Raw genomic sequence first — 17,560 nt, 5'->3', positions numbered from 1 at the left:
AAAATTTAAGCAATGTTCATAACTACCAAAAACCCAAGAATTTGAAAGATGTTCCCAAAAATAGAAAAAGAAAGAAGAAGAAAAGTATATAAAAAGGAAATGAAATGAAAAATAAACAAAACATGAAAAAAAATCAACAAAAAAATAACAAAAAAACTTAAGAAAAGAAAGAATGAAAATGAAAATATTAAAAAAAAGCCAAAGGAAACACGCACGTACACACACACAATTACAGGAGCAAAAGTACGCAACAAGGAGCGGGGGTTGTGTACTTGGTCGATCCTTCTAGGAAGTAGTCGCTTCGCGTGAAAGAAGGATGTGATGGGCATAGCGATATAGGTCATCATGTTGATGACACTTTGATCCTCTTAAGACAAAACCACATACTATATATAAAAAATTAGCATGGTTATAAAAAGTGAATAAGTTAAAAAATCACGATAATGATAAAATGTATCCATATTTTAAAATTATATATAATTTTTTTGAATGTTTATTCAATAAAAAAGGGCCTCTTATGTATCGGCCGGCGAATCTTTTAGAAAGACCAAACACCTCACAAGTCGTCAGATCTAACACAATCGATCAACCATGTATTCGTCTACTTTGTAACAAAGGTCTTGTTACGAAAACATTTATAAACAAAGGTTATTTTGCAATTTTTTACAATATAGATTGTGTTGCGGGGTTTTTTCCAGCATGGATCGTGTTGCGGAAAAATAAATTGCAACATGGATCGTGTTACAAAATATTACCTGTAACACAGGCCGCTGCAGAATCTAGCCTCTCATCGGTTTGCAACAAGAGACTAGTTGCAGAACCCATTTCGAGAAGATGAAATTGTTATAGGAGGTGGACATGTTTGCCTCCCGGTCATCTGATTTAGAGCTCATCCATCCAACTGACATATAACTCGCATAAAGATCGATAACTAAAAATAAAAATTTTCCATGAAAAAATAGATTAGAAATAGCCATTGATTTTGTGATCCAATTGGATATCATAGCCCTTGATTGTTGATAAGATTAGAAACAACATCAACCACTTGGAAAAAAACACGCCAACTCTCCAAGAAGAATCAGATTGGATTTTAGAAACCAACCCAATTCGAGCCTGCCCAAACCTGACCTGGTTTTCAATCCAAATTTTCCCCAATCTTCACTCCCTAGTTTTCGATACCAAATTTCCCCGATCTTCGCCGCCCTAGCTCTTGATCACAGCTTTACCCGATCTTGACTCTCGATCTCGAGTTTGCACGCAGTCCAGCAAACATGGCAGTGATCATTGCGGCGCACGGGCAGGAACTGGAGCAAAATTTCTCTTTCTTGGTGGTGGTCGACTTCGACGCAACATGCCTCAAACACGTGTTGATCTTCCCGCACGAAATCATTGAGTTCCCTGTCGTGTCGTCGACTGCGCACCGGTCGCATCGAGCCTGTGTTTCGCATGTACCCTCGTCTTAAACATCACCCTATGCTGACCCAATTTTGCAGGGAACTCATCGGCATCCGGCAGGAGGACGTTGATCGCGACATGGATCTCGGCGAGGCGCTCTGGCCGCACGACGATTGGCTGAAGGCACCGAGGGTGGTGGTAGGGAACAAGAGGAGCGTCCGATTGGCCGTCTTGGTGTGGGGTGACTCGGACTATCGGACCAAGCTCGAGTTCGAGTTCCGCTTCAAGGGTATCGAGAACCCCTCCTACTTCGATCAGTGGATCAATTTGAGGATCCCCTTCCAGGCAGCGCTCCGCGGCGAAGTACGGGCGAACCTGCAAGAGGCAGTCCGGGCGGTGGGGTTGTACTCGGAGGGCCGCCTACATCGCGGGCTGGATGATGCACTCAACACGGCGCGGTTGCTTTGTGAGATCATGGATGCGCGGCAAGCTAACCATCACCGGCTCGCTGCCGCTGCCAGCGTCGATCCTGCAGAAGCAGCTGCCTCGCACAAGAACTTGTGGTGGCACATCTGCGTTGGCGCCGCCACCTCCGCCGATCCACCAGGAGCCGGCTCGCACAGGAACTTGCAGTGGCTCGAATGCACTGCTGTCGGCATGGACCCAACAGAATCAGCAACTGTAGCCACATCCTCAGATGATAAGACCATGTGGTGGCTCCTCTGCAATGTGCTTCTTGTACAACGGGGTGGCGACTAGAGGATGTTGGGATATCCTCCTCATGTGGGTTGTGAGGAGACGTCCATTTTAGGCCTTTTAGGCAGCCCAAAATAGGTGCAGAAGCCCACTACCCATTAGGGTTAAGACCTAGGGTCGTTTGGTCTTTGCACGTGAGTGGATGGGGATGCTTTACACTCCATCCAGCAACCACCATCTAGTGTGACGAAAATCAGTTCAGCCTCCATTGGAGAAGAAGAGAGAAAACCAAGTGATAAAGGGAAGAAGAGAAAGACTGAAGGAAGAAGCAAAGGGAGCTCCTCCCCAAGGTTGTGATGATCCAGACCCACTACCTTGTCTCCTTCAAGATGTGGTTCCACCATCTTTGATGAGATTGTTCCAATCCCTAGCTCTTGAGCCCCAAATCTTGTTGTGTTGCTACAAGATTCAAAAATCTTGATGTATGAGATCCTCTAGTGCTATCTAGAGAAAAACATGTTGTATCCAACATTTGATAATAGTGGAAGAGGATTTGGGTGGCTTCGGCTTATAGTTTTTCCCCTCAAGTAGAGGGGGTTTTCACGTAAAAATCTGGTGTCTCTTTTGTTGATGCTTGTTGTTGTTCAGAAAGTTACTCCTGCCACAAGACACTTTCCTGAGGAGCGTCTTGTGTGCTGAGTAACATTTTCTCCTTCATATATGCTGCTGCATATATTTCCTTACATGCTAAGCAACGATCCTTGAGTTAGTACATGATGTGGTGCTGAGACTACTTTGTTTCTGCTGAATTTTTCAGTGAACCACAAGTGCTGTGTGCTAATTCCCAACAAAGGAGGCATGGATTTAGGGGTGTTGCAGTATGGATGCGCCAAATGGACGCCAGCCATGGATCACGTGTCCCCCTACTACGTGTGGACCAACTGAGTTTCAGAATTCAGTGTCGCTCAGCTAATAGTCCTAGCTATCAGTATTAGAGTGTAGCTCAGCTGATTCTAGCCTAGTCTAGGTGTGAATTTGGTCTTTGAATTCCAACCTGACCAATGGGGCTATTCTTGATGTAATCGACATTTGAATTAGTATTATCAATTAGTACAAATTTCGTTTTAGTTATGTTCCTTCTCTCCAAATTTCTGAAATCTGGTCTTCAGCTTTGAACGCAAAATCGTGGGAGGATGCGCACAGCACGACCAAAAAACAGCCAACTCTGGATTTCTGAAATAAGAGCACAAATGCCTCATCATATTGGGAAAACAATCATCTAAAATTATTTCCTTGAACACAAATGCCTCATCATATTCGATATTGAAACCATAGGTTTAATATCATCAATGATTACTTATTCCTTATCCGCAAATTTCTCTAGCATTAATTGACTTGTTATTAAAATTATTAATAGCTAATGGAAATAAATGGAAGCTTCAGCAAAAAAGAAAGATAAATATCAGTTTTGTGGGAAATCATATCATATAGGCCACCTTGTATATCAAGATTAAAAAAGGAGCAAGTAGCAGATTCCTGGGACAATAGGAAATTTCGATCATTTCCTTGTCAAACCCTTACATAAACAAAATAATTTTTTTTTCAATCAAGTCTCACCTTTACAGACCATTAGGTGGTATAACCCCATACGTCACAGTGTAACTCAAAGCCAAACACAAGGAAGGACTAACCATGGTTTGGTTGGGTCGGTTACATGGCGCTCAAAGACTAGCAAAATCTACTGCTCCCTCTGTTCACTTTTGTAAGACGTTTCAGATACTATAAAACCTCTTACGAAAGTGAACAAAGGGAGTACCTTGGTTTCTATAGCAAGGTTGCCTTCAGGCTAATAAAACCTAGGCCGTTGTTAACATCACACCAGCTCATAAGTATGTACATAGGCATTTCACTTTGCTACGCTTATGTGTTTCATGATCATGTTCAATGTCTCCATAACCTCTAAAATAGGCTACAAATACAGAAAAATCCCCTCACTCGTTATATATATAAAGCACTCATCACTAAGCCAGCTGATACAAACACATCGATACAAACACACGCCGCCATCAACACACACCCAGGGCAAGATACAAGGATGTTGAGAGCAGCCACACTAACCCAAACAACTAAGTTAATAACAGGTGAAAAATATGCATCACTATGGTGTCGGACATAATCCTCAACCGTGGAAAAGCCACCAGGAAGAGATGAAGACGAGCATGACACTCATGGGCTCCAAACTGAAGTGTCACCACCCAATCCAAATATTAGGGTTTCCCCCGGAGCACCACGACAAACGATACCCGCGACGAAGGCTTCAATAAGGGGAAGGGGGCGACAATGGAATACCGTTGATGCTGGCCTGACAAGTCAGAATGGGTATTCACCCCAGATAGCACTCACCATCACCGAATGGGGCACGGTCGACCTTACCATCACCAGTGGACATCACACCCTGGTCACTAAGTCATCCACAAGGCCATGGTCTCTGAACAACGATTGAGCTGTGTACTCCCACTACCAAGGCCGCCGCACTGGCATCCATTGCATCCACTCCATCCCCTCCCCGGGCTCATACCTAAAATGCTAGAGGAGACGGTCGGTAAGGTACCTCCTTTCCAACCCGTGAATGTGACATCCTTGGCTTTTGCTACAGTGATCCCACGCTAATGATGCCACGTCATCATAATTTTTATCGTTGATCTCGTGTTAATAGAAATCGAGTCAAATTCAAATTTTAAAAATAAATCGAACGAGAAATGTTTTCGAATGTTAAAATAAAAATATCGGATGAGTTACAAATATTCCATAATAATTTATAGAAATGAAACGGGCATTTTTAAAAGTATTAAAACCCTATATAATTAAAAACAGAAACTATTAGAAAAAAACAAAAAACAAATCTAAAGCCCCTGGCCCAACTGGGCCAAAGTGGCCTAGCCGGCCACCTCTCACCGGCATGTTCCACCTGGGGGTATTTAACCCCCCAGGGCAACCCTAGCGCCGAGAGAGCCTCCTCCCACTCCTCCTGTCGCGCCACCAAAAGCGACGAGGGAAACTCCCTCGTCAGCCTCTCCCCTCGCCACCTACCCACGACCCCGCGCCTCCCGTTCCGCGTCGTCGTGCACCCTGATAACCCACAAGTATAGGGGATCGCAACAGTTTTCGAGGGTAGAGTATTCGACCCAAATTTGTTGATTCGACACAAGGGGAAGCAAAAGAATATTCTCGAGTATTAGCAGTTGAGTTGTCAATTAAACCCCACTAAAAGACTTAGTATCTGTAGCAAAGTGGTGTGATAGCAACAGTAGCAACAGTAATAGTAGCAGCGCTGACAGCAGTAGCGGTAACAGTAGCAGCAGTGACAGCAGTAGCGACAGAGTAACAGTAGCAGCAGCGACAGCAATAGCGGCAAAGTAACGTGGCAAGGACAAGTAGGAAAAACTCGTAGGCATTGGATTGGTGATGGATAATTATGCCGGATGATATTCATCATGCACCAGTTATAACACGGAGAGATATGTAACTAGCTCCAGTTCGTCAATGTAATGTAGGCATGTATTCCGTATGTAGTCATACGTGCTTAGGGAAAAGAACTTGCATGGCATCTATTGTCCATCCCTCCCGTGGCAGCGGGGTCCTAATGGAAAATACGAGATAATAAGGTTCTCCTTTCAATAGAGAACCGAAACAAAGCATTAACACTTAGTGAATACATGAACTCCTCATACTATGGTCATCTCCGGGAGTGGTTCCGGTTATTGTCACTCCGGGGTTGCCGGGTCTTAACACATATTATGTGACTACAACTTGCAAGATAGGATCAAGAACACACATATATTGACGAGAACATAATAGGTTCAGATCTGAAATCATGGCACTCGGGCCATAATGACAAGCATTAAGCATGGCAAAGTAGTAGGAACAGCAATCTCAGAACATAGTGGATACTAGGGATCAATCCCCATCAAAACTAACTCGATTATATGATAGATCTCATCCAACCCATCACCGTACAACAAGCCTACGATGAGATTACTCATGAACAGTGAAGAGCATCATGGAATTGGCGATGAAGGAAGGTTGGTGATGACGATGGCGACGATATCCCCTCTCCGGAGCCTAGAACAGACTCTAGATCTGCCCTCCAAAGGAAGAACAGGTGGTGGCGGCGCCTGCGTATCATAAAACGCGATAAAATCTTCTCCTTGATTTTTTTCCGGACGAACTGGACTAAATAGAGCTGGAGTTGGAGGCGGCGGAGCTCCGAGGGCCCCACAAGCTTGCTAGGCGCGGCCAGGGGGGCCCTCGCCTGGTGGGCTTGTGGGCTCCTCGCTCCACTCCTCCGGTTGATTCTTGCGCCAGTATTTTTTGTATATTCCACAAAAAATCCTCATAAATTTCCAAATCATTCCGAGAACTTTTATTTCTGCGCAAAAAACAACACCATGGCAATTTTGCTGAAAACAGCGTTAGTCCGGGTTAGTTCCATTCAAATCATGCAAATTAGAGTCCAAAACAAGGGCAAAAGAGTTTTGAAAAGTAGATACGACGTAGGCGTATCAAATCCCCCAAGCTTAAAGCCTTGCTTGTCCTCAAGCAATTCAGTTGACAAACTGAAAAAGACAAAAGAAAAATTTTACGAACTCTGTTTGATCTTGTTGTTGCAATTATGTCTAACTCGTATTCAGATTTTCAGCAAGATCACAAGCTAACCACATAAGCAATGACATTTAGGTCTCAACAGGAACTCATATCAATGGCATAATCAACTAGCGAGCAATAATAATAAGTTTCAAACATCAACACTTCAATCAGGACAATCATGAAGCAATATGAACAGATGGTATCTCGCTAGCTCTTCTAGAGACCGCAAAACATAAATCCAAAGCACCTTCAAAGACCAAGGGCTGACTGAACATTGTAATTCATGGAAAAGAAGATCCAGTCACAGTCATACTCAATAAAAATTAAAAGCAAAGCGTAAAAATGACAGAGGTGCTCTCTAATTGGTGCTTTTTGGAAGAAGAGGATGACTCAACAGAAACATAAATAGATAGGCCCTTCGTAGAGGGAAGCATTTATTTGCAGAGGTGCCAGAGCTCGAGCTTTTAAAACAGAGATAAATAATTTTGGGTGGCATGCTTTCATTCTCAACGCAATGACCAAGAGTTTTCACCATCTTCCATGCTACACATGCTATAGGCGGTTCCCAAACAGAAAAGTAAAGTTTTGACTGCCCCACCACCGATCAATCACACTCCACGACTAGTCGAATACTTGGGTGCCGTCCATACCAACAACAGTCCAGGGGTAGTCTTGTTTGCAATTATCTTTTCGATTTGAGCATGGAACTGGGCATTCCAATTACCGCCCCCTTTCTCGTGAGTGATAGTGAATAAACACGTATCGAGGATAACACGCCTAGCATGGAAGATACTGATCGCCCCTTGTCACCACATGAGCGGTTCGGGCATGCAAAAAAGATTATTTCTTGAAGGTTTAGAGAGTGGCACATGCAAATTTACTTGGAACGCAGGTAGATACCGCATATAGGTAGGTATGATGGACTCATATGGAACAACTTTGGGTTTATGGAAGTGGATGCACAAGTAGTATTCCCGCTTAGTACGAGTGAAGGCTAGCAAAAGACTAGGAAGCGACCAACTAGAGAGCGACAACAGTCCTCAAAATGCATTGAGATTAACCAACATTGAGTGCAAGCATGAGTAGGACATAAATCACCATGAACATGAATATCATAGAGGCTATGTTGATTTTGTTTCAACTACATGCGTAAACATGCGTCAAGTCAAGCCACTTGAATCATTCAAAGGAGGATACCATCCTATCATACTACATCATAATCATCTCAAAATTCATGTTGGCATCCAAGACAAACCATTATAAGCTCCTAGCTAATTAAGCATGGCATCAGAAACTATGATCTCTAAGTTGTCATTGCAAACATGTTTCTCTCACAACAAAGCTGAATCAGGATCGATGAGCTAGTCATATTTACAAAAACATAATAGATCGATTTCATACCAGCTTTTCCAGGCTCAGTCACTTCATCATATATCATCATTATTGCCTTTCACTTGCACGACCGAATGATGTGAACAATAATAAGAGTGCTCGTGCATTGGACTAAGCTGGAATCTGCAAGGAAACACAAAGGAGAAGACAAAGTAATATGGCTCTTTGACAGATAAACAAATATGCATGCGAGAGCCACTACACATTGTTACCATGGTTTTCTACCTTGACCCAAAGAAAAAGAAAACTATTTATACGGAAAAGCTCCCAACAAGCAAAAGAAGAACGGGAAATATTTTTGGGTTTTCTCAAACTAGACAAACACAAGAGAAGAAAACGAGAAAAAGAAATAAACTAGCATGCATGATACAGTGGCAAAGTGTGAAGACCGACCACCAAAGTGAAAGTGTAAGCAAGAATATAAGGTCAGTGAGAAACACGTACTCCCCCAAGCTTAGGCTTTTGGCCTAAGTTGGTCTACTCCCATGGAGGGAAATAACCATCTCCGGGGTACTTCGGAGTGTACTGAGGGTGCCATTGCTATGTGAGCTCCTCTGGCTCCCACTGATAAACGGCATCTGTTACTCGACTGTTAGCTCGGGCACGGGCGCTTGTGGTGGTGCTATGCCCCAATATGCGTAGATGTCCGAGGGCATAATAATGTACCCGCCTAGATGAAGATTGAACAAAGAAGGAGCAGGCAAAGTAATAGTCTCACGAGTACCCTGACTAAATACCAGGTTATAAATCATCATCTTATTTATATCTTTATCAAGAAAGTCATGGCGAACCATGCTATCATAATCTAGATATCTTTCGGGAAGAAGAATCTCTTCTTCCTCATGCAGTCTAATAGGTATCTCAAAATGTCTAGCAAGACGGGTAGCATAGATACCTCCATAAACAACACCTTTAGAATGGTTCGTGTTCAACCGTTGAGCTACTATAGCGCCCAAGCTATAAATTTTATCAGTATAAAGGGCTACGCGCAAAACCGCAAGATCTGGGGAGCTAAGGGCCCCAGCTTTCCCATGACCAATCAAACATTTTCCCGCACATAATGATATGTACCGAAGCACAGGAAAATGTATACTAGCAGCTCTAGCGCAAGAAACTCCTCTCTCCTCTCCTACAACAATAGTATCTATGAAAGCCTCCAAGTCCCATGGACGAGGTTCATGAATATCCCCAACCTAAGGTAATTTGCAAACATTCCAAAAATCCTGAAGTGACATGCGCTGGGGGATATCATATAACTTGAACTCAACCATAGGAGGACTCTTCCTCGGATAGAAATTAAAGCTTTGCACGAAAACATTAGACACTTATCTTCAACGAAGGCGGTAAGGCATGCGTTCTCCACCAAGTAGTCAAAGTCCTCATAAAGTCCTGCGGCGCGTAAGAACACATCGCTTGGCCACTCGCACGCACGAACTTCTGCAACTCGGGGGACCGGATACTTGGGTTTCTTCTTCTCATTTTCATCATCCTCGGGGTGACGGCTTGAAGAGCCTCTTAAGAACATCCTCATCTTTTCCTTTTTCTTTCTCTGAATTTTTTTGAAATTTTTAGTGACTCTAAGGAAAAGTGAACAAGGCCCAACGAAACTCGTAGCAACTACTCCTACAAGTGCCTAGAGGCCATATCACGCATAAAAACTACTTGGGACCAGCTAAAATTAGTATGCAAAGCTCAAGAACAGGGTCACCTAGGCAGAAAAAATATGCAACGAATAAGACACTAGAGAAAAAACTAATTGGACCAATGGAGGAGTCACATACCAAGGAACAATTCCCCCAAAACAGCTTGGTGAGTGGGGCTTTGCACAAGGAGATCGGAAATCGAAGCAAGAAGAGCAAGAACACGGGTTTGAGTTGTAGAATGAATTTTTCTGGAGGTAGGAGAAGAAGATGGGAGCTGGAATAAGTGGAGGGGGGACACGTGGGCCCCACAAGCCTGGTAGGCGCGGCCAGGGGGGGTGCTCGCGCCTCCTGGGCTTGTGGCCCACTAGTGCATCCCCGTGACTAGCTCTCCGTCTCAGGATTTTTCAAAAATTCCAGAAAAAATCATACTTGATTTTCAGGGCATTCAGAGAACTTCTATTTTCGGGACACTTTTTTGAGGGACGCAAAAACAGAAAACAGGAGAAACTAAAGCTAAATCTATCATTTTTCTTCTAAGCAACCAAAGGTAAAGGTTTGGAACAGAGGGTTGTGACTCTTAGATTCATCCATCATGGTCATCAAAAGAAATCCGTCAATGAGGTTGATCAAGTCTCCTTGACAAACTTTTTTCGAATCGCGTAAAAACGGAGAATTTTCGAATAGTCACTAGGGTACCTCAATGGGGATGTGCATATCCCCAAGAAGCAAATCATACTTCATGTTAACAGTAGGTATAGGGCATTCAAAGCTCCCAATAAGAATTGATGAAGTTTTTTGAATAACATTAATGCAATGTACTCGATATTGTTTCTTCAGAATGTGCATCGTATGCTCATTACCATTGACATGGAAAGTGACATTGCCTTTGTTGCAATCAATAATAGCCCCTGCAGTGTTTAAAAAGGGTCTTCCAAGGATGACCGCCATGGCATGATCCTCGGGAATATCCAGAATAACAATGTCTGTTAAGATAGTGACGTTAGCAACCACAACAGGCACATCCTCGCAAATGCCGATAGGGAAAGCAGTTGATTTGTCGGCCATTTGCACAGAGATTTTAGTGGGTGTGAACTTATCTAGTTCAATCCTACGATAAAGAGAGAGAGGCATAACACTAACACCGGCTCCAAGGTCGCATAAAGCAGTTCTGACGTAGTTTCCTTTAATGGAGCAAGGTATAGTGGGCACTCCGGGATCACCTAGTTTCTTAGGAGTTCCACCCTTGAAGGTGTAATTAGCGAGCATGGTGGAAATCTCAACCTCAGGTATCCTCCTCTTATTAGTCACAATATCCTTCATGTACTTGGCATAGGGAGACATTTTGAGCATATCTGTCAAACGCATTTGCAGAAAGACAGGTCTAATCATTTCAACTAATCGCTCAAAATCCTCATCATCCTTTTTCTTGGATGGTTTGGGAGGAAAGGGCATGGGTTTCTGAACCCATGGTTCCCTTTCTTTACCATGCTTCCTAGCAATGAAATCGTTTTTATCGTATCTCCTATTCTTAGGTTGTGGATTATCAAGATCAACACTAGGTTCAACCTCCACATCCTTATCATTGCTAGGTTGAGCATCTTCATGAGCATCACTATCGATATTATTATTAGGCTCGTGTTCATCACCAGATTGCGTTTCAGCATCAGAAACAGAGACATCGCTTGGATTCTCGGGTGTAACAGCAACAGGGTTGCTAGCATGCAAATTCCTATCATCTTTCTTTTTCTTTCTAGGATGACTAGGTGCATCAGTGCTAACTCCTTGAGAATCTTATTCAATTCTCTTAGGATGACCTTCAGGATACAAAGGTTCCTGGGTCATTCTACCGCCTCTAGTGACGACTCTAACAGAATTGTCATTCATCTCATTGATCAAGTCATTTTGAGCCTGAAGTACTTGTTCTACTTGAGTAGTAACCATAGAGGCATGTTTACTCAAAAGCTTAAGATCATTGACATTTCTATCCACACAAGCACTTAAATGACTAAGCATACGAGCATTCTGTTCCAATTGTGTGCTAACATAATCATTGAAACTTTGTTGTTTCGCAACAAAGTTATCAAATTCATCCACGCATAAGCTAGCAGGTTTATCAAAAGTAATATCACTCTCATTGAATCTACGAAGAGAATTTACCTCTACTACCTGTGTCCGGTTATCAAGACCATGGATCTCTTCGATAGGTGGTAGATTTTTGACATCTTTAGATTTAATGCCTTTCTCTTTCATAGATTTCTTAGCTTCTTGCATATCTTCAGGACTGAGGAATAGAATACCTCTTTTCTTCGGAGTTGGATTCGGAGCTGGTTCTGGAATAGTCCAAGCATTCTCATTGCACAAGATATTATTCAATAGGATATCAGCTTGTTCTACAGTTTGTTCCCTGAAAACACAACCAACACAACTATCTAGGTGGTCCTTAGAAGCATTGGTTAGTCCATTATATAAGATATCAATTATTTTATTCTTCTCAAGAGGGTGATCAGGCAAAGCATTCAGTAGCTGGACAAGCCTCCCCCAAGCTTGTGGGAGACTCTCTTCTTCAACTTGCGCAAAGTTATATATTTCCTGCAAGGCAGCTTGCTTCTTATGGGCAGGAAAATATTTCTCAAAGAAGTAGTAGATCATATCCTAGGGACAACGCACACAACCACGAGCAAGAGAAGTGAACCAGGTCTTAGCATCATCCTTTAGCGAGAAAGGAAACAGCTTAAGGATATAGTAGTGATGGATCTTTTCCTCACTCGTTGTCACACCCTGTTTTTGCTATCACTTATCTGTATTGTGAATATCTAAGCTTGTTAAAACCTTTTTCAAATTTAATGTTGTGAGTGCCATGATGGACATTGTATGCTTGTGTGCTTGATCATGTGAGGATAAAACCCTATTACATAACATTGATTTCCAAAAACCTTTACTTATTTCTGATCAAGAGAAATCCTACCTTGAGTTGCACTACATGCCCTTGGTAGCAAGAAGTGCTTCTACTCAAAGTTGGTGATCTGATTTCAACCTATCTTTATATTTCAAAACCACAAAGATAATTATTTTTGTAATTATTTTCCTAATTAAATAACATGTCCATTTCTGAGGCCAGAATTGGTATTCCTACATGGAAAAATACTTTTCTGCCTTAGAAAAATCTGATTAAATTTGGAGATGATCAGAAGGACATATATTTTCCACACATAGGATTTTAAACCCCATTTTATATTACATTTTTGAATAAAACCCCTCAGAGCTATTTCTGTCTGTTTTGGCATTTTGGAATATTTCCAAAGGAAATATTCTCAATAAATTCCTAGAAAATTCCAGTGATATCCCTAAGCCCTATTTGGTGTCCACATAAAGTTTCACCTTGATCAAAGGTGAATAAGGACCCCAAATAACCCAAAACCCCTTCTGTCCAGAATCAAGTTAGAGCAACTCTACGTAGCAAAGTTTGTCCAATGATGCTGGAACTTTGCAGGAGTGCCTAATACCTCAAATGAGGGTTCCACACCAAAAATGGGATTTGTGGGACTTAGTTTGCCCACACTCCCTTTGGAAGGGACAGATCTGGTCATATTAGAGTATTTTCAAGTTTACAAAGCTAAACTTGTCCACTGGAGCTCAAATTTGGTGCAACCCCATGGTTTACCACCAAACCCAAACCTGTTAAGTTGCAGCACCAGTGGTGGGGTGCAACCCCTTAACCCACTGTCGAACACCTTCTAACAGATAGGAAAAAGCCACCTTAGCCACAGCTAAACCAAACCCCTTTGCTTCAAACTCATAGATTAAGTGGACAACATCTGTGTCTAACCCCAGTCAGCTGGCCTCTCACTGGTTCAAAGTGGAAAGGCCAAAAACCCCAATTTAGATTTCAGTTCAAGGCTGACAGCACCAGTATTTCTTGTCTCCCTTGACCAACCGAAGCTCCCACAAGACCCAAACGACTAACTACACTCCCATCCAGTGCTAGGACATGCTACACACGTCCAAAGTGCCTCAGAGCGCGCCAGCATGCCATGGCATGCCAAAACTGCGCTCTGGGTGCACTATAGGAAGTGAACGAGGTGGGGGCGACGTTCTCGGCCAGTTCCAGCCTCCCCCGAGATGTCCAACCTCTTCCCCGACCACCCTTCTGCGTCGAGCAAGCCTCAGGGGTCCTGCTCTCCCGCGCTAGAGCTCGTGCGATGCGTGCCCGCGCGCAAAACAATCGGCCAAGGTTGCGCGTCCATGGATGCTCGACTTCTCTCTCTCCCTCTGCTGTAGATGGTTTGGGTAGTCCAAAACCTCGTCCTGAGACCGTGGTTTCAACCCTAGCGTCTCTCTGCACCCCCATGCACGCCAGGGTGAGTCACCGGCGCTCTCGAATCGGCTCACCGTCGCGGGCCTATAAATAGCCCTCCCCCTCGCTCCAGCACCCCTCAAATAGCTTCACCATGATCACTAGTACCTCCCTAGCCACCCCAGCAACCCAACAGAGCTCCGGAGCTCGAGATCGGCCGAGGCCCCTCTGCCTCGGAGCTCCGGTCGATCTCTGGGTACACGACGGCTCCTGCGCCCCTCGACCCATGAAACTAACCCTCTCAACCACAGTAAGCTTTCCACCAACTCGCCCGAGCATTTCTGTGTTTCTAGCCACCTCCTCGACCACCTCCCGAAACTCCTCCGCCACGGCCTCCTCGTCGCCAGCGAACCCCTGCCTCCCCATCGTTGTTCCGACCACCAGCAGGTAGGCGACAGTAAGGCGAACCCATTCCAGTCCTCGTTGGGGCTTGAGAGCGTCAGCAACCTCGCCGGCATCCTCCTCCTCCTCTTTGGCTAGAGGTAGGAGACGACCCCGACTGGTGTTCCCCACCTGTGGATGGCCCAGCCTGCTCCCCCGCGATGTCCTCAGCCACTGACCGCAAGGCCCCGCACGTCAGGTTCAAACCTGACGGCACGCGCGCCTGGGCACGCCGTCCACTGGCCATGGGCCAGCCCAGCTCCGGGCCGAGCCAGGCCGGGAGTTTAGCCGATTTTCTTTTATTCTTAAAACCCTCGTTTCTAAGATTTCTATAAAAACATTTAACCAATGTAAAAAAATATTTTTTCCACTTTTATTCTTATAAAAATATGTAGTATTTAATAATATGCTTTGATGAATTTTTCAACAGCTATTCTATTTTACATTAATAGAAAAGATTAAATTGAAATAGTTTTGCTTCTGTTTGGTTGATTTGAAAGATATTCCTTCAAGGAAAATTTAGGCAGATATTTTTCAAAATGACACCTTAGATTTATAAGTAATAAAGAACATTTTTAAAATGACTTTGTGATCTGTTTCTGTGTGAGCTATTTCTTATTTATTGTTTTATCGACGATAGAAAATCCGTGTGACGAGGGAATCGGAGCGGAAGACCTCGAAGACCCCGGATACTTAGCTGACCAAGGCAAGCAATCCTTTGAACATGACTGAGCATATGCTACTTTGCATGTTAAAATAGCAAGTATTCCCGTTGCATATGATCATAAGTGCCGGTAATCATTTGACAGGATTTTACCGAAGGCTCCCCCGGAGCACATGCGTTGAGCTTGACCCTACCCCTTGAGGGTCATGCTAATACCATGTTGACAAGTAAAGATAGAAGTAGTATTATCGTGAGCATGTTGAATTGTTGATGACATAAAGCAAGAGTTTATGAAAACCCCGTCGGGTGCCACTAATGCCCGAGGGAGATGATGAGTTAGGTGGTCACTTTTGGTGAAGTGATGCACCAGGTATTTGTGTGAGTATGGTTTCGGAAATGGGATTAGATTTATGATGTGTCGACCGTCCCAACCATAGCAGTACGACCACGTTACCCCTTATGGGACGGGGCTATGTTAATTACTCTGGTCCGTGCTAGCAAAGAGCCACATTACTAGTGGTGGGAGTGATGTGTGGTCACTCTCGTGATGGGGTCATGACAGGTAGGGCGACTATGCCATTTTTATGAGTTCCAGTCACACCGTTGGTCCCCGCATGTTGGGTATTGTCCAGAGTTGGTGCTCGTAAGATGTACCATATGTGGGCTGGGTACCAATCGAGTGGACCTCTTTGTCTAGTATCGTCAGGGGAAAGACATTGATCGGGTACTTACCTCGGGTATGTTCTATACCGCGAGTCGTGGATGACACAAATGTTTCCCGGATCTCGTGGGTCCAGCATACTACCTATGCAGAGGGTAAACTATTCGAATAGTCGTGTGCATGGTCAAGGATAGTTGGGTAATCCTGCTTAAACTACGTCCAGTTATTTCCGCATAAACCAAGTGTGAGTGTGTCTGGTGTTGGAAAAGGTGTTGTTGTGACAGTAATGATATGACCAAGTTCGGTGACTGGGCATATAGGGTGAACTCGGATGGTTCAGCCCTTGACAGATATATTGATATCTGTAACCTGTTCTTCAAAAGTAATTCTTTAACTTGATGCATATTCATGATCATTCCACTAAGATGAGCTACACCAAAGATGCATGATATTATTATCCTTCACTTTCAATGTTCATATCATGGGCTGTTTGCGAGTACATTCAAAGTACTCATTGGCTTGCCACTAGTTATGTTATTGACCAGACATGGAAGGACCGGAGTTTGGAGATGAGTACGTCTTCGGAGACGCCACTGCGAACTAGGACGCTTCTGAGTCAGAATGCCTGTCGATGTAGGCTTGATGGCATGGGAACCCGCTTAGCCCCTATGTTTTCCGCTACTAGTGTATCTGAGTGATTTGGCCTTAGGCCCTGCCTTGTGAACTTGACCCTTCGGTCATGTGTTGTAATAATCGGTACTTGGATGTAAGACTCTTTTATTTCGGTATCTGTGTTCGGTGAGCATTGATATCTCGTAAGTCGGGGTCCCTATAGAGCTGGTATCAGAGCCATCCTGACTATAGGAAGCCTTAGGTAGCACGAACTATAGCCGAAACGATTAGTGCACATAAGATTGACCCGAGAACCTTCACCCACTAAAAATTTCTAACCCTCTCCTCTACACCATGTAGATGGCCGCCGTACGTGAGATGCTTTTGGAGACGGGCTTTCCTCTGCTTTTGAGCGATAGCCTCGAGAAGTGTCAAGTACGTCACACACCGATCTTCCTCTACCACGAACACTGTGTCAACGTCGACACCAAGGAGTATCATGTGGATGTCATAGTGAAGGCTAACGACTCCCCAACTAGCTGGTTCTTTGAGGGACCACAGATGAAGGATCTGATGTTGGCCGTGGAGACTGCGTCACGAGAGGCACTCGTGCGACTCCGTGATATCCTTCCTGAGATGGCTGACGAGTTAGCTACTCGTCACCTACCTTTTGTTAAAGATAAGGTAGACCGGAGTTGGACACTCAACCCATCTTCAGAGGACGGGACGCCACTGAGGTTTCAGACCTACTTCAGTCTCTCCTCAAACACCTTGATGCATCTTTTGATCAAGGAGTCGACTAGGATCCGCCAAGAGCTGCACCAAGTCAAGGACCTACTTCGCACGGAGAATATGAAGAATCGCAAGGTGAAGAAAGAAGGAGCACCCGCAGGACCACCTGGTTTTGCTTTCCGAGGAGGAATACCACCGCTTCAGGCCATTCCTCTTCAGAGTCGTTGCTTGACCACGGAAGAGTGCACCGAACTCTTTCCTACCTCGCCAACCAAGAGACATCGTGATGGTCCGCTTCCCTCCCCTACTCCTTCAAGGAAGGGAAGCACTAATGAAGATGAAGATAGAGATGAAGACGAAGGCGAAGATCCCACGGAACCGGC

The 17,560-nt window shown here is 44.1% G+C and overlaps 1 pseudogene; it reads left to right on the top strand.

Annotated features, from left to right (window-relative positions):
* The first annotated feature begins 1,013 nt into the window (after window positions 1-1,013).
* Window positions 1,014-2,175, top strand: LOC123439726 (annotated as a pseudogene).
* Window positions 2,176-17,560: the final 15,385 nt, after the last annotated feature.

Source organism: Hordeum vulgare, chromosome 3H (assembly GCF_904849725.1).
Source record: "Hordeum vulgare subsp. vulgare chromosome 3H, MorexV3_pseudomolecules_assembly, whole genome shotgun sequence".
Taxonomy (NCBI): Eukaryota; Viridiplantae; Streptophyta; class Magnoliopsida; order Poales; family Poaceae; genus Hordeum; species Hordeum vulgare.
The sequence above is the reverse complement of the archived record's forward strand: the minus strand, read 5'-3'. Positions and strand labels throughout refer to the sequence as shown.